We start from the raw sequence: 22,792 nt of genomic DNA on the forward strand, positions 1-22,792 counted from the left end.
TGCAGCTCAGTGGGGTTCGTTCCCGGTACGCAAGTTGTGCCGGATGGCTTTGCAGCCATTGCCATCATCATCATCATTGGATTAACCTATCAACCATGGACAGGAAGGTTTTATCCTAGCCAGGCGTGGTGGCCCATGCAAGCCTTTCAATTACATATACGACAATACGGCATGTAAACAAGTAATTTGGCGATACTGCTTCTACGTTGGCAGCGGTGCACAAGGACAACAGAAACTAAAACTCAATGCATTCATCAATATCACTGCAGCCTTAACAGAAAAAAATATATGCCAGGCGACGTTTCGGGCGACGGCCCATATTCATATCACATCAAATGTGTTGATGGTTTAATTAAAAGTGGTTCGTCCGCAAGCAGGCGCACGCATCACTCGCCTGATGAACTTGGAAAGTTCCGCACGCGCAGCAGCGTAACACTTGAAAGTAGACCATGCTGGTATCAATAACGACACCAAACCGTGACAAGAGGCGACGTGGTGTAATTATAACGCTGATAACGACGCCGACGACGTTAACGCCCTGCCCGACGAAACTTTCCCGCCTTGGTAAAGGGCCCAATGATGACGTTACGAAACGCGAGCGAGCAAAGACGTCATTTCGCCCGAAGGGAAATGATATCACGCGTAAGCTGTTGAGTGGAAGTAAGTCCAGGTGTAGAATTTTGACTTCATCATGACCGCGGTAAAATGCACCGATTGTACACTGATGTGATGATTCTTTTGCGTAGTGTATTATACAGGGTGTTTCAAAAAGATGGACCCAATTTCAAAGCAGTATATTTCACGATGGCAACATTGTAATTGTAACATATTGCCATCATGAAATATACTCCTTTGAAATTACAAACGGTTTAATGAGTTATCAAGTTTTACTAACCATTTTATAAATGCGCTATGTGCCCTCCACCTGCTGTAGGGACAACATCGAGATGATAGTTGAATTCGTCCCAAATGCCTCTCAAAGTGTCTTCTTCCACTGAAGTCACCGCTGCCGTGATTCTGTTAAGGGTCATCCATATTAGTCGCTAATGGTGGCACAAAAAGACGGTCTTTGACGTATCCCCACAAGAAAAAGTCGCAGGGTGTGATGTCTGGGGATCTTTGGGGCCAAGAGTGTAGCGCCAAGTCTTGGGGTCCCGTGCGACCTATCCAACATTGGAGGCAGTGTGTCTTGCAAATGACTGAGGCTAGGGGCTGTTTGTGCACTCGGAGAAGCATCTAGCGGTAATCATTTGAACCTTTATGCCCCGCCATTTCAAGCGGTAAGATTTTCTTTCATGGGGCAGTTTCGTGGTTGCAGAGATATAGCGATTTCAAATCGGGAAAAAATTTTTTCACACCCTGTATACTCTTTTTTTCGTCGACCAAGGAACCCACGTGTAAGAGAAAGAGTCCTAGACTCTAAACATCTGACAGTTGACCCTCTGGTTCAGACGAGGCTGATTCTGGCTGATGTGAGACTCAATGTCGAAACCGGCCTAGAGTTTGCCTGGGCTTGAGCCAAATGCCCTCTGTACGACCGATGGGATGTGTTAAATAAATACTTTCTTTTTTTAATCTGGAGATGTTCTTCGAATAAAATTTTGATTTAAAGCTTTCGTGACTGCAGTAATTCATATTCTTAGTTATTTCGGTAAAGTCACATTAAAGGGAAACAACAAAATAATAAATTATATATAAAACAATAAAAAATTCTCATGACGTTTCGACCATAACACAAACGGTCGTCTTCAGGTGTGTTGGTTTGCATTAATTTATTTTTAAACGGTGCATTTATTTATTTATAATAAAAAAACGTTAGCGCCACGCGCAGCGATTTGGCAGTTTATTTAGGACTAGTCCATCTATGTTCTGAAAAGAGGAGGGGGGAGACGAATTTTTTTGTTTTATATATAATTTATTATTTTGTTGTTTCCCTTTAACGTGACTTTACCGAAATAACTAAGAATATGTTCTTCGAATGTTTCAGTTGAAATTTGACCCATGGCGCTTTGATTTTCTGAGGCATTAAGTTGTACTTAAATGAAAGATTATTGTCATTTAACTGAACATATTTTTACGGTATTTTACTTGTTATTCAATTTTGTACTTTTTGATTGTTGAAAAGTTTTCTGTTTCCCAATAGCACCGATTTGCTAACTATTCATATACCAATTAAAAACTGGTCAGCAGAAAACATTAAAAAATATGATTCTAATCAAGGCCCCATCGTGTAGAATGCGGTATTCAACTTGTATTATCCCCTCTGTGACCCATGCTCTTTGAATAAAGGCCATTGCTTGAAATGTCGCTGTTACATTTTTTATTTTAAGACCACTTTTTGACGAATTCTTTTTTTTATAATTGCTAAGCATCGTATTTAGACACTTCTAGAGTGAGTGATAAGACACTTCTAGAGTGAGTGATAAGACACTTTTAGAGTGATAAGACACTTCTAGAGTGAGTGATAAGACACTTCTAGATTGAGTGATAAGACACTTCTAGAGTGAGTGATAAGACACTTCTAGAGTGAGTGATAAGACACTTCTAGAGTGAGTGATAAGACACTTCTAGAGTGATAAGACACTTCTAGAGTGAGTGATAAGACACTTCTAGAGTGAGTGATAAGACACTTCTAGAGTGAGTGATCAGACACTTCTAGAGTGAGTGATAAGACACTTCTAGAGTGAGTGATAAGACACTTCTAGAGTGAGTGATAAGACACTTTTAGAGTGATAAGACACTTCTAGAGTGAGTGATAAGACACTTCTAGATTGAGTGATAAGACACTTCTAGAGTGAGTGATAAGACACTTCTAGAGTGAGTGATAAGACACTTCTAGAGTGAGTGATAAGACACTTCTAAAGTGAGTGATAAGACACTTCTAGAGTGAGTGATAAGACACTTCTAGAGTGAGTGATCAGACACTTCTAGAGTGAGTGATAAGACACTTCTAGAGTGAGTGATAAGACACTTCTAAAGTGAGTGATAAGACACTTCTAGAGTGAGTGATAAGACACTTCTAGAGTGAGTGATAAGACACTTCTAGAGTGAGTGATAAGACACTTCTAGAGTGAGTGATAAGACACTTCTAGAGTGAGTGATAAGACACTTAGAGTGATAAGACACTTCTAGAGTGAGTGATAAGACACTTCTAGAGTGAGTGATAAGACACTTCTAAAGTGAGTGATAAGACACTTCTAGAGTGAGTGATAAGACACTTCTAGAGTGAGTGATCAGACACTTCTAGAGTGAGTGATATGACACTTCTAAAGTAAGTGATAAGACACTTCTAGAGTGAGTGATAAGACACTTCTAGAGTGAGTGATAAGACACTTCTAGAGTGAGTGATAAGACACTTCTAGAGTGAGTGATAAGACACTTCTAGAGTGAGTGATAAGACACTTCTAAAGTGAGTGATAAGACACTTCTAGAGTGAGGGATAAGACACTTCTAGAGTGAGTGATAAGACACTTCTAGAGTGAGTGATAAGACACTTCTAGAGTGAGTGATAAGACACTTCTAGATTGAGTGATAAGACACTTCTAGAGTGAGTGATAAGACACTTCTAGAGTGATAAGACACTTCTAGAGTGAGTGATAAGACACTTCTAGAGTGAGTGATAAGACACTTCTAAAGTGAGTGATAAGACACTTCTAGAGTGAGTGATAAGACACTTCTAGAGTGAGTGATAAGACACTTCTAGAGTGAGTGATAAGACACTTCTAGATTGAGTGATAAGACACTTCTAGAGTGAGTGATAAGACACTTCTAGAGTGATAAGACACTTCTAGAGTGAGTGATAAGACACTTCTAGAGTGAGTGATAAGACACTTCTAAAGTGAGTGATAAGACACTTCTAGAGTGAGTGATAAGACACTTCTAGAGTGAGTGATAAGACACTTCTAGAGTGAGTGATAAGACACTTCTAAAGTGAGTGATAAGACACTTCTAGAGTGAGTGATAAGACACTTCTAGAGTGATAAGACACTTCTAGAGTGAGTGATAAGACACTTCTAGAGTGAGTGATAAGACACTTCTAGAGTGAGTGATAAGACACTTAGAGTGATAAGACACTTCTAGAGTGAGTGATAAGACACTTCTAGAGTGAGTGATAAGACACTTCTAAAGTGAGTGATAAGACACTTCTAGAGTGAGTGATAAGACACTTCTAGAGTGAGTGATCAGACACTTCTAGAGTGAGTGATATGACACTTCTAAAGTAAGTGATAAGACATTTCTAGAGTGAGTGATAAGACACTTCTAGAGTGAGTGATAAGACACTTCTAGAGTGAGTGATAAGACACTTCTAGAGTGAGTGATAAGACACTTAGAGTGATAAGACACTTCTAGAGTGAGTGATAAGACACTTCTAGAGTGAGTGATAAGACACTTCTAAAGTGAGTGATAAGACACTTCTAGAGTGAGGGATAAGACACTTCTAGAGTGAGTGATAAGACACTTCTAGAGTGAGTGATATGACACTTCTAAAGTAAGTGATAAGACACTTCTAGAGTGAGTGATAAGACACTTCTAGAGTGAGTGATAAGACACTTCTAGAGTGAGTGATAAGACACTTCTAGAGTGAGTGATAAGACACTTCTAGAGTGAGTGATAAGACACTTCTAAAGTGAGTGATAAGACACTTCTAGAGTGAGGGATAAGACACTTCTAGAGTGAGTGATAAGACACTTCTAGAGTGAGTGATAAGACACTTCTAGAGTGAGTGATAAGACACTTCTAGATTGAGTGATAAGACACTTCTAGAGTGAGTGATAAGACACTTCTAGAGTGATAAGACACTTCTAGAGTGAGTGATAAGACACTTCTAGAGTGAGTGATAAGACACTTCTAAAGTGAGTGATAAGACACTTCTAGAGTGAGTGATAAGACACTTCTAGAGTGAGTGATAAGACACTTCTAGAGTGAGTGATAAGACACTTCTAGATTGAGTGATAAGACACTTCTAGAGTGAGTGATAAGACACTTCTAGAGTGATAAGACACTTCTAGAGTGAGTGATAAGACACTTCTAGAGTGAGTGATAAGACACTTCTAAAGTGAGTGATAAGACACTTCTAGAGTGAGTGATAAGACACTTCTAGAGTGAGTGATAAGACACTTCTAGAGTGAGTGATAAGACACTTCTAAAGTGAGTGATAAGACACTTCTAGAGTGAGTGATAAGACACTTCTAGAGTGATAAGACACTTCTAGAGTGAGTGATAAGACACTTCTAGAGTGAGTGATAAGACACTTCTAGAGTGAGTGATAAGACACTTAGAGTGATAAGACACTTCTAGAGTGAGTGATAAGACACTTCTAGAGTGAGTGATAAGACACTTCTAAAGTGAGTGATAAGACACTTCTAGAGTGAGTGATAAGACACTTCTAGAGTGAGTGATCAGACACTTCTAGAGTGAGTGATATGACACTTCTAAAGTAAGTGATAAGACACTTCTAGAGTGAGTGATAAGACACTTCTAGAGTGAGTGATAAGACACTTCTAGAGTGAGTGATAAGACACTTCTAGAGTGAGTGATAAGACACTTAGAGTGATAAGACACTTCTAGAGTGAGTGATAAGACACTTCTAGAGTGAGTGATAAGACACTTCTAAAGTGAGTGATAAGACACTTCTAGAGTGAGGGATAAGACACTTCTAGAGTGAGTGATAAGACACTTCTAGAGTGAGTGATAAGACACTTCTAGAGTGAGTGATAAGACACTTCTAGATTGAGTGATAAGACACTTCTAGAGTGAGTGATAAGACACTTCTAGAGTGATAAGACACTTCTAGAGTGAGTGATAAGACACTTCTAGAGTGAGTGATAAGACACTTCTAAAGTGAGTGATAAGACACTTCTAGAGTGAGTGATAAGACACTTCTAGAGTGAGTGATAAGACACTTCTAGAGTGAGTGATAAGACACTTCTAGATTGAGTGATAAGACACTTCTAGAGTGAGTGATAAGACACTTCTAGAGTGATAAGACACTTCTAGAGTGAGTGATAAGACACTTCTAGAGTGAGTGATAAGACACTTCTAAAGTGAGTGATAAGACACTTCTAGAGTGAGTGATAAGACACTTCTAGAGTGAGTGATAAGACACTTCTAGAGTGAGTGATAAGACACTTCTAAAGTGAGTGATAAGACACTTCTAGAGTGAGTGATAAGACACTTCTAGAGTGAGTGATAAGACACTTCTAAAGTGAGTGATAAGACACTTCTAGAGTGAGTGATAAGACACTTCTAGAGTGAGTGATAAGACACTTCTAGATTGAGTGATAAGACACTTCTAGAGTGAGTGATAAGACACTTCTAGAGTGATAAGACACTTCTAGAGTGAGTGATAAGACACTTCTAGAGTGAGTGATAAGACACTTCTAAAGTGAGTGATAAGACACTTCTAGAGTGAGTGATAAGACACTTCTAGAGTGAGTGATAAGACACTTCTAGAGTGAGTGATAAGACACTTCTAGATTGAGTGATAAGACACTTCTAGAGTGAGTGATAAGACACTTCTAGAGTGATAAGACACTTCTAGAGTGAGTGATAAGACACTTCTAGAGTGAGTGATAAGACACTTCTAAAGTGAGTGATAAGACACTTCTAGAGTGAGTGATAAGACACTTCTAGAGTGAGTGATAAGACACTTCTAGAGTGAGTGATAAGACACTTCTAAAGTGAGTGATAAGACACTTCTAGAGTGAGTGATAAGACACTTCTAGAGTGAGTGATAAGACACTTCTAAAGTGAGTGATAAGACACTTCTAGAGTGAGTGATAAGACACTTCTAGAGTGATAAGACACTTCTAGAGTGAGTGATAATACACTTCTAGATTGAGTGATAAGACACTTCTAGAGTGAGTGATAAAACACTTCTAGAGTGAGTGATAAGACACTTCTAGAGTGAGTGATAAGACACTTCTAGAGTGATAAGACACTTCTAGAGTGAGTGATAATACACTTCTAGATTGAGTGATAAGACACTTCTAGAGTGAGTGATAAAACACTTCTAGAGTGAGTGATAAGACACTTCTAGAGTGAGTGATAAGACACTTCTAGAGTGAGTGACAAGACACTTCTAGAGTGAGTGATAAGACACTTCTAGAGTGAGTGATAAGACACTTCTAGAGTGATAAGACACTTCTAGAGTGAGTGATAAGACACTTAGAGTGAGTGATCAGACACTTCTAGAGCGAGTGATAAAACACTTCTAGAGTGAGTGATAAGACACTTCTAGAGCGAGTGATAAGACACTTCTACAGTGAGTGATAAGACGCTTCTAGAGTGAGTGATAAGACACTTCTAGAGTGAGTGATAAGACACTTCTAGAGTGAGTGATAAGACACTTCTAGAGTGATAAGACACTTCTAGAGTGAGTGATAAGACACTTAGAGTGAGTGACAAGACACTTCTAGAGCGAGTGATAAGACACTTCTAGAGCGAGTGATAAGACACAAAGGTGCATCTATTGTAGCGACATCGTCTCTGGCTTACACATCTACCGGGTATCCACTTGACTCTGTATTGTCTAGGAGTAAGTCCACCCACATTTCCACAAACTGCTGGGAGTTGCCTCGCTCTGCCTCACAGTTAGAATTCTCCTCCTGCTTCATGTTGCCTCCATCGATGTGAAGGTTCCATTTTGGAGTTGAATCTTCATCTTCACATTTTACCTTCACTTCTTCGCTCTTCACCATCACTCCTTCACATTTCACCTCGATACCTTTAATAGTGTCCAAGCTGGGATTTTCTTCCGGTTCTTGTTTCATGAGGGATGGGCTCATGGCGGCACTTTGACTTTCACAAGCCGATTTCAGACTCCACTCCTTGTGGATCTTCTGATGCTTGTGTGTTTTCTGGTGTACTTTAAGATGTGGTGACTGTGCAAACGCCTTCCTACACAGAGTCCACCTGAAGGGTTTATCTCCCGTGTGTGTTCTCTGGTGTATTACAAGAGCAGATGACTGTAAAAATGCTTTCCCACAAACACTGCACTTGAAGGGTTTCTCTCTCGTGTGTGTTCTCTGGTGTGTTACAAGGGCAGATGAATGTGCAAACGCCTTCCCACACACATTGCACTTGAAGGGTTTCTCTCCTGTGTGAGTTCTCTTGTGCCGTGTCAAATTTCAAGTACGATCCGTGCTGTATGCACACCGGTCGCAATGTTGCCTTGTAGTACTGAGCTGCGCCGAGTGCCTTTGCTCCATCAGACCAATTCTGCAGAGGAAGCGTCAGAGGAAGCATCAGCTGCAGACAGAAAAAAATAATATCCACACCATCTACACGTCAGTATCGATGCACAGAGGAAAGCATATATACACAGTAACCGGTGACTTACACGTCTATACTTATTCATATATTCATGATATAGTGGAAAAGTGACCCAAATTCATCACACGGGATGTTATGGCACAGTTTAACACGTAGGCTTTCGCGACCAATATTCATAATAAAGGTTTTCGGGTTAGATCGCGTTATTTATAAATGTGTCATAACCCTCCACCACCCGACATGGCCAATCAGCAAAAAAAGTGTCACGTTGACAAAAGACAAATAGTTCACTACTATAGCCCACCGGTGTGTTGAAGAGTGAATCCACAACATTTACAGTTTGAGTACGACGTTTTGCTGGTAAATACATCCAGCATCATCGGGCAATTCGCCAGAATGGTAAAGCCCTCGCTTGCTCCCGGTTTTATATAGAGCAGCAGGGTGACGTCATCATTTAACTCATATCAGGTGCAGTGATTAGAGGCGGAGGGGGGGTATTGTAATTATATAATCGATTAGTAATCAGTCAATGGTTATGATTAGTAATGAGTTGTAGATTAGTAATTAGTTGTAATGTGTGTTAGTGATTATATGCTATGTTAGTAATCCGTAAATTAGCATGTGTTTCCCCTATAAGGAATTGTAATGTGCATTCATATTCTTAGCTCCCTCGGCAAAGCCACGCCGAAGGGAAACAACAAAACATATATTCTGTTATTTTATTGCTTCCCCCCAACGCGACTCCACCGAAAGAGCCAAGAACATGAATGCCCCCCCACCCCCACTGGCTCCACCAGTGTCACACTCTGGCATGGTTCACAGGTGGTGGTGTGTCCACACCCACGCCTGGCCACCTTCACCTGCTTAGTATTAATGCTTCCTCACTCCACCAAGCAGTTAATTGAGGATCAATACAACACAGCCGAGGCTGCATGTCTCTCTCTCTCCTCGTGTGGATTTCCTTCCCGATCCCCCGGTTTCCCCTCTACATGTAGAGAATGAACATCGCCACACGTCTAGAGTGAACACCGCCACACGTCTAGAGTGAACACCGCCACGCGTCTAGAGTGAACACCGCCACACGTCGAGTGAACACCGCCATGCGTCTATAGTGAACACCGCCACATGTCTAGAGTGAACACCGCCACGCGTCTAGAGTGAACACCGCCACGCGTCTAGAGTGAACACCGCCACGCGTCTAGAGTGAACACCGCCACGCGTCTAGAGTGAACACCACCACGCTGTTGACAAGCCTCACCTTCTTCTTGGTTCTTTCGGTAAAGTCACATAGAATGGAAACAAAGTCATACAAATAAAACATAATCAAATAAAATAAAATTCTCATGACGTTTCGGCCACAACACAAGTAGCCTTCTTCACGTGAAGGAACAGAACTGTCGGGACAACAGCGCTTCAATGAACGCTGCTAAGATTTGTAGCGTCTTTTAAGCTAGGTGAGAGAAGTGAAGCGCGTTGAAATAGCTGAGGGATTAGCTTGTGACTGGTCACAGAAACAGCTATGTTAAAGTCAAAGTTTACATATCAACAGAGGCATGTAGTATATGGATGCTAAAGGGCTGCAACTACCCAACTATCATACAGTAAACCAATATGAAAAAACTAAGTCGAAATTACATCAATATAATAAATGTACTCAATATATTCTTCAATAAGCTGAGCTATTAACACAAAGCAACTGGGTATACACTACACTATATAATGAATACTATATAGTAAACCAATAAAAAACTAAAATATAAACTACCTCAATGTTATCAATAGACTCTATATACTCTCCAATCAGCTGAGCCAACAACAATAAGTCGTTATATATCACAATGCTATATGGCGAAAAATTGGATGGCGGTTTCTTCCCCTCAACGTCAGCACCACGAACAGCGACGAGCCCCGTTCAGACGGACGAGTCCATCCATGCTCGGAACGGAGGAGGGGGGAGAGAAACAGCCACGATGCGCTGTTATACTCCATGTTATAAACCATACCATTAACCGTGGTGTGCCAGCAAAAGAGCTGCGGTCTGAAGGTCACCGTAAAATACAATTAATTAAGAGCCGAAATGGTTTAAAACATCTTTCCAATGGTTACTAAGCCAGAATCCATCTTCTCGGTTGAAATTGTCTCTGTGCATGTATATGTGGATGGCCTCATGAACGAGTCTCTCATGGTAGCCGGTTGGCTTGCAAAGAACCTCCGTCTTGGAGAAGTCAATGTCATGTGAGCCCACTGAATTATAACAGTGATTTGCCACGGCAGAGGAGTTCGTCCTACCGTGTTTCAAGTCTGCTTTATGTTCGCGGATGCGGTCCGAGATATGTCGTTTGGATTCTCCAATGTAGCTGCTACCACAGAGGTACTTTAGTTTGTAAACACCCGGGTACTGTATGTCTGGAACAGCATCTTTTACAGATGGAACCAGATCACGGATTTTATGTACTGTGTTGAATCAGACCTGGATCTTGTGTTAATTCAGGATTTTGGAGATCTTTTTAGTGACCCCTGCAATGTAGGGTAAGGTGATGGTTTTGAGTGGCTCCTCAAGAGGATCCTTCTTCATGACTGGAGTGACGGCTTTGCTGATTGTGTAGTCGGAGTAACCATTAGCCCTGAGAGCCTGGTGTACGTGCTTGAGTTCACTGGCAATGTGTTCCTGGTAGGAAATGCATTGGGCTCTATGGTATAGAGTCTTGATGAGGGAGTTCTTCTGGGCTGGATGGTGGTGGGAATCCGGTTTCAAGTAAGCATCTGTATGGGTAGCTTTCCTGTAGACAGAGTGGCTCATTGAAACATCAGGTCTCCTTTTAATTAAGACATCCAAAAAGGGTAGCTTGCCATCTTTTTCAACCTCCATGGTAAATCTGATGGCTGGGTGTATGGAATTGATGTGGTCGAGGAATTGGTCTAGAGCAGGCTGGCCATGTGGCCAGATGACAAAAGTCCGTCATTTGTTGTGTGTAGGGAGAGGGAGATGGGTCACTGTGTGTGTGCAATATAAACGGAGTTAATCCTTTTGTTGCGTAGACTTTAACATAGCTATTTCTGTGACCAGTCACAAGCTAATCCCTCAGCTTTTTCAATGCTAAATTCTCCTGTTTGATTTGTACTAGGTGCCTCTGTGGATGTGTAGGCTTTGACTTTAACATAGCTATTTCTTTGACCAGTCACAAGCTAATCCCTCAGCTGTTTCAATGATAAATTCTCCTGTTTGATATGTAAACCCCTTGGTCAAGGTGCCTCACTTCTCTCAACCAGCTTAAAAAGACGCTACGAATCTTAGCAGCGTTCAATGAAGCTCTGTCGTCCCGACAGTTTTGTTCCTTCACCTGAAGAAGGCTACTTGTATTGTGGCCGAAACGTCGTGAGAATTTGATTGTCTTATTTTATTTTATTATTTTATTCTCATTCTATGTGATTTTACCGAAAGAACCAAAGAAGATGAATCCTTGCAGTCACGAAAGCTTTAAATCGAAATTTAACCGCCTCTACGGGGAGGGATTCCACACAACCTTAAGATCATTCAACAAACTCCGGGACAACAAAGCTCAACTAATCTAGTCTCTCACCTTTCTGAAGAAATGCCGCGACTCTAAGGTAATACCAACCGCATTTACACTAACCTCTGCTGCTGCAACTTCTGTCAATGCAAAACGAATTCCAGCTAGAACCAGCTTCGCTCTTATCTCAGAAAAAATCAGACTTACACGCACCGAACTCGATCAGTTAGACAAGACACTCTACAAATCACACTTAACATTGACAGCAAAAATGTCTACATCGGATTGGGAACATGTAGACAATATGAGTGCCTCTTCAGCTGCCACTATGTCGACAAAATATAGGAAAATTTGATTTCCAAATTCAATCACCCCTCCAACAAAAAATCAGATCCACACACCGAAAAGATAGACGTTAACAAAGTCGTATTAATCGCAGTAACAGTTCCATTTCTGATGGCCTGAAATCCGTTTTAGCTAAAGGTCTAAACTTTGCTGTCACACCGAGACACATCCCAGTTAATGATATCATTGCCCATGTAGACGTTGCACTCAAGGGCTTGAGTCACATCTCTGCAGACGTAGCAAGATCTGAAATCGCTGCAACCCTCAAAAACGCTAAGATGCCACCAAGCAACATCAGCAAAGATGAACGCTTTGAATAATCTCAATTAAAAAAGAGAGATGATATTGTCATCCTCTCAGCCGACAAGGGCAATGTCACTGTCATCATGGACAAAACAGAATATAACAACAAAATTCAAGAACTACTCAACGATGGCAGCTATACAAAAATAAAAAGAGATCCCACCAACAGCCTGGTTACCAAAACGAACAAAATCATCTCTGATTCAACAGCATTAATTGATCAGACCAAACAGTTCTCGTTGAAACCCTCTGCTGCCAGACCACCAAGATTATATGGCCGTCCAAAGATACACAAAGAAGATACACCCTTCGTCTTATCGTCTCTACTATCAACTCCCCCACCTATAAACTGGCACGTTTTCTTGCTGATATACTGCGACCTTTCAATGGAAAAACCACCTCTGCGGTACTAAATTCTATTCACCTGGTATCGACAATCAAAGGCATTTCCCTGTCCCCAGACGACCTGCTTGTCAGTTTTGATGTGGTGTCCTTGTTCACCAAAGTTCCGGTACCTGACACCATCGCAATCATTGAAGACTTGGTTCATCAAGGACTGCATACTGATGTACCCCCCCTGGTGAGACATTGCTTAACCAACACATACTTCACCTGGAATGGAACTTTCTACAAACAGACTGAGGGCACCCCAATGGGCTCCCCCCTGTCTCCGGTTGTAGCCAACGTATTCATGGAAATGAAGCTGACGCCATCCAGACTGCCACTCTATGCCCGACCTTATGGAAGAGGTACGTGGATGACACTTTTGTCATTTGGCCACATGGCCAGCCTGCTCTAGACCAATTCCGCGACCACATCAATTCCATACACCCAGCCATCAGATTTACCATGGAGGTCAAAAAAGATGGCAAGCTACCATTTTGGATGTCTTAATTAAAAGGAGACCTGATGGTTCAATGAGCCACTCTGTCTACAGGAAAGCTACTCATACAGATGCTTACTTGAAACCGGATTCCCACCACCATCCATCCCAGAAGAACTCCCTCATCAAGACTCTATACCAGGGGTCGGGAACCTATGGCTCGCGAGCCAGATGTGGCTCTTTTGATGATTGCATATGGCTCGCAGATAAAACAAAATATTCTCACTTGTTTTAATCCATCCATCGATTTTTCACTGCGCATGTCCTGTTCAGGGCTGCAGGAGCAATTGTCCATTATTTTAATTGGATGATACTGGCCTACGTTTGCCGTTGCTGGGTAAAACAGGTAAACGCCCCCTTTTGAATCAGTCTGAGACTGCGTCTGCTCGGTCATTAGCTCAAAGCTAACCCTTCGACGAAGAAGATGGCGAAAAGAAAAAAAGACGACGAGTATCGTACATTTCAGGACGAATGGACCGAAGAATTCGCCTTTGTGGAGAGAGCGGGTTCTGCGGTGTGTCTAATTTGCAATGACAAAATTACATCGTTGAAACGGTCGAATGTAAAGCGGCACTTCGACACGCGCCACGCTACCTTTGCATCAAAATGCCCTGCGGGAGACAGCAGAAAGAAAGCGTGCCAAGAGCTTCTGAGCAGGGTGCAAGCTAGTCAGCAGCAACTCCGCGTATGGACCCGGCAAGGTGACTATAATTCGGCTAGCTTTGCTGGTTCTTTAGCAATAGTGAGGAACGGAAAACCATTCACAGATGGCGAGTATGCTAAAACGTTCATGCTGGATGTAGCCAATGAACTTTTTGATGATCTTCCGAACAAAGACAAGATAATCAAACGGATACAAGACATGCCTCTGTCGGCAAGAACTGTTCATGATCGTACCATCGTGATGGCAAACAAAGTGGAGGAAACGCAAGTGAAGGACATAAATGCAGCGCCGTTCTTTTCTCTGGCTTTGGATGAGTCAACAGACGTGAGCCATTTGTCGCAGTTCAGCGTGATTGCAAGATATGCTGTTGGTGACACACTGCGCGAAGAAAGTCTTGCTGTTCTGCCATTAAAAGGGTCCACAAGAGGTGAGGATTTATTCAAGTCTTTCATGGAGTTTGCTCAAGAAAAAAGTCTACCTATGGATAAACTTCTCTCAGTGTGTACTGATGGTGCTCCGTGTATGGTGGGGAAAAACAAAGGATTTGTGGCGCTTCTCCGTGAACATGAAAATAGACCCATCCTAAGTTTCCATTGCATTATACACCAGGAGGCACTTTGTGCTCAGATGTGTGACAGGCAGTTTGGCGAAGTGATGTCGCTGGTCATTCGTGTGATCAACTTTATTGTTGCCCGAGCCTTAAATGATCGCCAGTTTAAAACACTGCTGGATGAAGTTGTAAATAACTATCCTGGTCTGCTTTTGCACAGCAATGTGCGTTGGTTGTCAAGAGGGAAGGTGCTTAGCCGTTTTGCGGCTTGCCTGAACGAAATCCGGACTTTCCTTGAAATGAAAGGCGTCGGGCATCCTGAGCTAGCCGACACCGAGTGGCTCCTCAAGTTTTACTATCTCGTAGATCTGACTGAACATCTGAACCAGCTCAACGTGAAAATGCAAGGCATTGGAAATACAGTGTTATCCCTTCAACAAGCTGTATTTGCTTTTGAAAACAAGCTGGAGCTTTTCATCACGGATCTTGAAACAGGTCGTTTACTGCATTTTGAAAAACTGAGCCAATTTAAAGATGCATGCACAGCAAGTGAGCCCATTCAAAACCTTGATCTCCACCAGCTAGCTGGCTGCACATCCAGTCTCCTACAGTCCTTCAAAGCACGCTTTGGAGAATTTCGTGAGCACACTCGTCTTTTTAAGTTCATCACCCATCCAAACGAGTGTTCACTGAACACAGCCGACCTGAATTACATCCCTGGTGTCTCCGTCAGAGATTTTGAAGCAGAAGTGGCTGACCTGAAGGCCTCAGACATGTGGGTGAATAAGTTCAAGTCACTGAATGAAGATTTGGAAAGAATCACACGACAGAAAGCGGAGTTGGCGAGCAAGCACATGTGGACAGAAATGAAAAAACTCCAACCCGAAGACCATCTGATTCTCAAAACTTGGAACGCGCTTCCTGTCACATACCACACACTGCAGCGTGTGAGTATTGCTGTATTGACCATGTTTGGATCTACGTATGCATGTGAGCAGTCATTCTCACATCTTAAAAACATCAAGTCCAACCTACGATCACGTTTAACGGATGAAACCCTCAACGCTTGCATGAAGCTTAACCTCACCAAGTACCAACCCGACTACAAAGACATCAGCAAATCCATGCAGCACCAGAAGTCGCATTAATGGTGAGTGTTATAACAACATTATTTAAAAGAATAAATTCAGAGGCTTATTATACTGACATTTAGTTGAATTCACTTTTAAAATATATTATATGGCTCTCACTGAAATAAATTTCCAAATTTTTTGCTTTCATGGCTCTCTTAGTCAAAAAGGTTCCCGACCCCTGCTCTATACCATAGAGCCCAATGCATTTCCAACCAGGAACACATTGCCAGTAAACTCAAGCACGTACACCAGGCTCTCAGGGCTAATGGTTACTCCGACTACACAATCCGCAAAGCCATCACTCCAGTCATGAAGAAGGATCCTGAGGAGCCACTCAAAACCATCACCTTACCCTACATTGCAGGAGATTACTAAAAAGATATAAAAAATCCTGAATAAACACAAGATCCAGGTTCGATTCAACACAGTACATAAAATCCGTGATCTGGTTCCATGTGTAAAAGATGCTGTTCCAGACATACAGTACCCGGGTGTTTACAAACTAAAGTGCCTCTGTGGTAGCAGCTACATTGGAGAAACCAAACGACATATCTCGGACCGCATCCGCGAACATAAAGCAGACTTGAAACACGGTAGGACGAACTCCTCTTCCGTGGCAGATCACTGTTATAATTCAGTGGGCTCACATGACATTGACTTCTCCAAGACGGAGGGTCTTTGCAAGCCAACCGGCTACCATGAGAGATTCGTTCATGAGGCCATCCACATACACAAGCACAGAGATCATTTCTCCCCCCTCCTCCGTTCCGAGCATGGATGGACTCGTCCGTCTGAACGGGGCGCGTAGCTATCCGTGGTGCTAAAGTTGAGGGTAAGATTCCACCCATTTTTTCGCCATATGGCATTGTGATATATAACGACTTATTGTTGGTGTCTGAGCTGATTAGAGAGTATATAGAGTTTATTGATAAGTTTTTTATTGGTTTACTATATGGTATTCATTATATAGTGTAGTGTATACCCAGTTGCTTTGTGTTAATAGCTGAGCTTATTAAATAATATATTGAGTACATTTATTATGATAGTTGGGTAGTTGCAGCCCTTCAGCGTCCATATACTAAATGCCTCTGTTGATATGTAAACTTTGACTTTAACATAGCTATTTCTGTGACCAGTCACAAGCTAATCCCTCAGCTATTTCAATGCTAAATTACCCTGTTTGATGTGTAAACTCCTTTGCCAAGGCGCTTCACTTCTCCCACCTAGCTTAAAAGACGCTACGAATCTTAGCAGCGTTCATTGAAGCGCTGTCGTCCCGACAGTTCTGTTCCTTCACCTGACGAAGGCTACTTGTGTTGTGGCCGAAACGTCGTGAGAATTGTATTTTTTTGTTTCATTTTTATTTGTATTACTTTATTCCATTCTACGTGGTGGTGACTTTACCGAAAGAACCATGAAGATGAATCCCTGCAGTCACGAAAGCTTTAAATTGAAAGCCTCACCTTGTGTTGTTGTTGTGGGCAGGTCGTTTCTGAAAACTAGAGCGGTATAGCAGCTCAAGCGGGCTTGGCCTGGTAACAAAAGAAAATTAAAACTGCGTTAATATTTACAATAAAACAAAGTTACAAAGTGGCTAGCCGGGTGAAGACAAATTAAACTTAAGCGAGATAAATTTTTATTTAAAGCTTTCGTGACTGCAGTAATTCATATTCTTAGTTTTTTCGGTAAAGTCACGTTGAAGAGAAACAACAAAATATATATATAAAAAAACAATAAAAAAATAAAAAAATATTAAGCGAGATAATTAAAGTGAATGCAATCAGGCGAGGGCAGGAGGCAAGGCCCCGCGTGGCTAGGCCCTGCGTTGTAAAGTTACAACCTGGACATCGATTCCCATGCTCGCTGCTACTCAATTGACATCCCTACGAGAGAGAGAAGCTCTACGTTGGTAAACAACAACAACTACCACAACAACCACCACCACCACAACCGCGATGCGAATTTCTCACCTCAGATGTCAGTGCACGGGCGGAGGCAACTCCCTGTTACCTCGCGACGTCACGCGGCAGCAGGTGACATGACGTCACTTCCGGGAGACATTGCTCTCCTCTCACAATGAGCCTCTACAACTGAATAAATTATATTCTTAGTTTTTTCGGTAAAGTCACGTTGAAGAGAAACAACAAAATATATATAAAACAATAAAAAATTCTCACGACGTTTCGACCATAACTCAAACGGTCATCATCAGGTGTGTCGGTTTGCATAAATGTATTTTGAAAACGGCATATTTATTTATTTATATATATAAAAAAAATAACGTTTGCGTCACGCGCAACGATTGGCAGTTTGCCCAGGACTAGTCCATCTATTTTTTGAAAAGAGGAGGGGGGAGACGAAATTTGTTTTTATGTATGCTGTCTGAAAGCCACTGTAAGCGTGAACAATCAATCAAGAACTGAAATGATTTATCAAATCTTTCCAATGATTGCTAAGATAGAATCCATCTTCTCGGTTGAAATTGTCTCTGTGCTTGTATATGTGGATAGCCTCATGAACGAATCTCTCATGGAAGCCAGATGGCTTACAAAGAACCTCCGTCTTGGAAAAGTCAATGGCATGTGAGCCTACTGAATTAGAACAATGATCTGCTACGGCCGAGGTGTTGGTCCTACCGTGTTTATAACGCAAACGTTATTTTTTATATATATAAATAAATAAATATGCCGTTTTCAAAATAAATTTATGCAAACTGACACACCTGATGATGACCGTTTGAGTTATGGTCGAAACGTCGTGAGAATTTTTTATTGTTTTATATATATTTTGTTATTTTGTTGTTTCTCTTCAACGTGACTTTACCGAAAAAACTAAGAATATAATTTATTCAGTTACAGAGCCGCTTGTGGGAGGGAAGTGACGTCATACTACTTCCTGCTGCCGCGAGGTAACAGGAAGCTACCGTGTGCCCGCTTGCACTGAAATCCGAGGTGAGAAATTCTCATCGTTGTGGTGGTGGTGGTTGTGGTGGTCGTGGTAGTTGTTGTTGTTTACCAAGGTAGAACCTCTCTCTCTCTCGTAGGGATGTCAGTTGAGTAGCAGCGAGCACGGGAATCGATGTCCAGGTTGGAACTTTACAACGCAGGGCCTAGCCACGCAGGGCCTTGCCTCCTGCCCTCGTCTGATTGCGTTCACTTTAATTATCTCGCTTAAGTTTAATTTGTCTTCACCCGGCTCGCCACTTTGTAACTTTGTTTTATTGTAAATATTCACGCAGTTTTTATTTTCTTTTGTTAGCAGGCCAAGCCCGCTTGAGCTGCTATACCGCTCTTGTTATCAGAAGCGACCTGCCCACAACAACACAAGGTGAGGCTTTGTCAACGTGTGTGAATGTTTTGACTTAAAATTTTGGTGACTGCAGGAATTAATATTCTTGGTTCTTTCGGTAAAGTCACGTAGATAGAAAATAAAATAAAAATAACAATAAAATTAAATGAAAAATTGAAAATAAAGCAAAAAACCCACGAGGTTTCGATCGCAACACAAGTGGTCTTTATCTTATTAAATTTAATCTGTTATTTTTATTTTCTATCTACGTGACTTTACTGAAAGAACCAACAATACGTGTGTCAATGTATCTATCGGTCAAAGACGCTAAGCGCGTGCCGCTGTTGACTCTGAATGTGTGGAGGGGAACACCTTCACCACGGGGAGAGAGAGACAGAGACACGGATAGCCTCGGCTATGTTGATTGATCCTCGATTCATTACTTGGTGGAGTGAGGAAGAATTAATGCTGAGCAGATGAAGGTGGCCAGGCATGGTGCTGGTCACACCACCACCTGTTTACTCATGGCAGTGTGTGACAGTGTCAAGTTTGTGTTTGCAGTAAAGTCTATTAACTCTATTGCACACGGAGGTTATATCAAAGCAATAGTTTATTTTGTTTTCCTCTGGAACTATTTATAAGAATGGAAACAGGAGGTGAACACAGCACACACATTCAGCTGAAGTCAGAACTGTTCAACCCAGCATTCAAGGACATCTGAGCCTGGATTCACACCTCTAAGTTGCGATTGAACATTAATTAATGCTTCTTTGGTTCTTTCGGTAAAGTCACGTAGAATGATAATAAAATAATAAATTGATAAAATAAAATAACACAATAATATTCTCACGACGTTTCGGCCACAACACAAGCGGCCTTCATCAGGTGAAGGGGGCTAGACTGTCTGGTAGGACAGCGCTGGAGTGAAAGAGCCACGTTCAGATACGCCCTTTAAGCTGTGTGAGAGGAACAAAGCGCCCTCAAATTTCAGCTTTGTTCCTCTCACACAGCTTAAAGGCCGTATCTGAACGTGGCTCTTTCACTCCAGCGCTGTCCTACCAGACAGTCTCGCCCCCTTCACCTGATGAAGGCCGCTTGTGTTGTGGCCGAAACGTCGTGAGAATATTATTGTGTTATTTTATTTTATCAATTTATTATTTTATTATCATTCTACGTGACTTTACCGAAAGAACCAAAGAAGATGAATCATTGCAGTCACGAAAGCTTTAAATCGAAAATTAATTAATGCATTTCTGCATAACAGAAATAGTATTAAATTTTGATTTAAAGCTTTCGTGACTGCAGTAATTCATATTCTTAGTTTTTTCGGTAAAGTCACGTTGAAGGGAAACAACAAAATAATAAAATATATATAAAACAAAAAATTCTCACGACGTTTCGACCATAACTCAAACGACCGTTTGAGACCATAACTCAAACGACCGTTTGAGTTATGGTTACCGAAAAAACTAAGAATAGAAATAGTATTGTTTTCAACACCCTTTGCTATGTCAGCTGAATTTAGCTTTCGTAAATATTCCTTTTATAGTCAGCCGAAATTGTGTGCTTAGAGTTTTGGGTTAATATTCATTTTGAAGATACGAGGGCTTCCAGGCATATTAATGACATTTGCCCTATCATTGTGTGCCATAGCAGCCCGTGGAGAGAAACCCTTCAGGTGCACTCTGTGCGGGAAGGCGTTTGCAGATTCATCAAATCTGATTAATTTGGGAAACTTTTTCACTACATCATGCATATATTAATAAGTATAGACGTGTAAGTTACGTGTGCATTCCTCTGTACCTGACGTGTAGATGGTGTGGATATTATTTTTTTCTGTCTGCAGCTGACGCTTCCTCTGCAGAATTGTTCTGATGGAGCAAAGGCAGTCAGCGCAGCTCGGTACGACAAGTCAGCAATGCGACCAGCGTGCATACAGCACGGACCGGACTGGAAATTTGACACGGCACCAGAGAACTCGCACAGGAGAGAAACCCTTCAAATGTACTGTGTGTAACAAGGCATTTGCATGGCCATCAGTTCTTCAGACCCACCAGAGAACACACACGGGAGAGAAACCCTTCCGGTGCACTCTGTGCGGGAAGGCGTTTGCACAGTCACCACATCTTAAAGTACACCAGAGAACACACACGGGAGAGAAACCCTTCAAGTGCAGTGTGTGTGGGAGGACATTTTCAGATTCATCTGCTCTTAAAACACACCAGAGAACACACACGGGAGAGAAACCCTTCAGGTGCAGTGTGTGTGGGATGGCGTTTACACAGTCATATAATCTCGTATTACACCAGAGAACGCACACGGGAGAGAAACCCTTCCAGTGCAGTGTGTGTGGGAAGGCATTTTCACGGTCATCTCTTAAAAAACACCAGAGAACACACACGGGAGAGAAACCCTTCAAGTGCAGTGTGTGTGGGAAGACATTTTCAGATTCATGTAATCTTGTAATACACCAAAGAACACACACGGGAGAGAAACCCTTCAAGTGCACTCTGTGCGGGAAAGCGTTTGCACAGTCACCACATCTTAAAGTACACCAGAGAACACACACGGGAGAGAAACCCTTCAAGTGCAGTGTGTGCGGGAAGGCATTTTCACATTCATCAAATCTTCAAGTACACCAGAGAACACAGAAGCATCAGAAGATCCACAAGGAGTTGAGTCTGAAATCAGCTTGTGAAAGTCAAAGTGCCGCAATGAGCCCATCCCTCATGAAACAAGAACCGGACGAAAATCCTAGCTTAGACACTTTTAAGGTATAAAGGTGAAATATGAAGAGGTGAAGGTGAAATATGAAGAGGTGATGGTGAAATGTGAAGAAGTGATGAGCGAAGAAGTGAAGGTAAAATGTGAAGATGAAGATTCAACTCCAAAATGGGACCTTCACATCGTGAAGCAGGAGGAGAATTCTGACTGAGGCAGAGCGAGGCAACTCCCAGCAGTTTGTGGAAGTGGAGGTGTGGGTGGACTTGCTCCTAGACAATACAAAGTCAAGTGGAGACCCGGTAGATGTGTAAGCCAAAGACGATGTCGCTACAATAGATGCACCTTTGTCACAGGCCTTTAATGATTAGAACGTGAAGTTGAACACTCATTTCTTAGGTTCATCCTGCAGAGTAAGGGCGGCCAGTCTTTGTGGGCCCGTGGGTTGGGTAGATCTCTAACCAGGAGCAAGAGCCAATAAGCTCCCAAGCATTCATGGTGCTTGCTTAACCACCTCAGCAACTCGGAGTTTTGTGTTGTACCTCGTCTGAAACACTCGAAGAGCATCCCCAAGTAGCAGCTGCCCCTGTGTGGCACAAGGTGGTGGCCCTGCACCGGCCTGCATGTGGACAGGAGCCTGTCAGTAAGGGGCGATGATTGATGTGTCATCTCAGTTGTGTACTTTGTAGGTAATGTTTAGAATTTGCTACATTTTCACTCAGACGCCAGCATGCAATGGCCTACTCGTTTTGAATGACACAATAGTATGTTTTACATACACTGTGAAGCAGACTGTGCATTTTTTTAAAAGTTTGTTAATACGATGTAACGTGATGCAGTATATTTCACTGCAGTAATCCAATTTTGTTAATATGCCTGTCAATAATTTAGAATGTATACTTGTCTGGTTTTGTGCATACTTGTAACATTTGATCTGTAAGGGTCAAACATTGAATAAGTGATGTTAGGACAAAGTGTGTGTGTGTATTTGAAAGTAACCTGTACAGAGAACTCAGGTGGGACCCGTTGTTCTTGTGATACAGGTCAAACGGTGTTTTTGTGTTCCACGAAGCATCTGGAGCAACTCATTGTCTTTGAAATAGGTAGCACGCTCGGATC

At 42.0% G+C, this 22,792-nt stretch overlaps 1 long non-coding RNA gene across 1 annotated transcript; it reads right to left on the reverse strand.

Moving 5' to 3' along the window:
- Window positions 1–326: 326 nt before the first annotated feature.
- LOC142921665 (uncharacterized) lies at window positions 327–18,298 on the reverse strand. The gene is made up of 3 exons (XR_012939610.1): window positions 17,635–18,298; window positions 17,128–17,196; window positions 327–8,220 (listed from the first exon to the last, which is right to left on the reverse strand). It is a non-coding gene; the product is annotated as an uncharacterized LOC142921665 (long non-coding RNA).
- Between the last annotated feature and the right edge of the window lie 4,494 nt (window positions 18,299–22,792).

The sequence above is a fragment of the Petromyzon marinus genome, unplaced genomic scaffold (genome assembly GCF_048934315.1).
Source record: "Petromyzon marinus isolate PM22_M1 ecotype Great Lakes invasive population unplaced genomic scaffold, UKy_Petmar_22M1.pri1.0 PM_G_Scaffold_83, whole genome shotgun sequence".
In the NCBI taxonomy this organism is placed as follows: domain Eukaryota; kingdom Metazoa; phylum Chordata; class Hyperoartia; order Petromyzontiformes; family Petromyzontidae; genus Petromyzon; species Petromyzon marinus.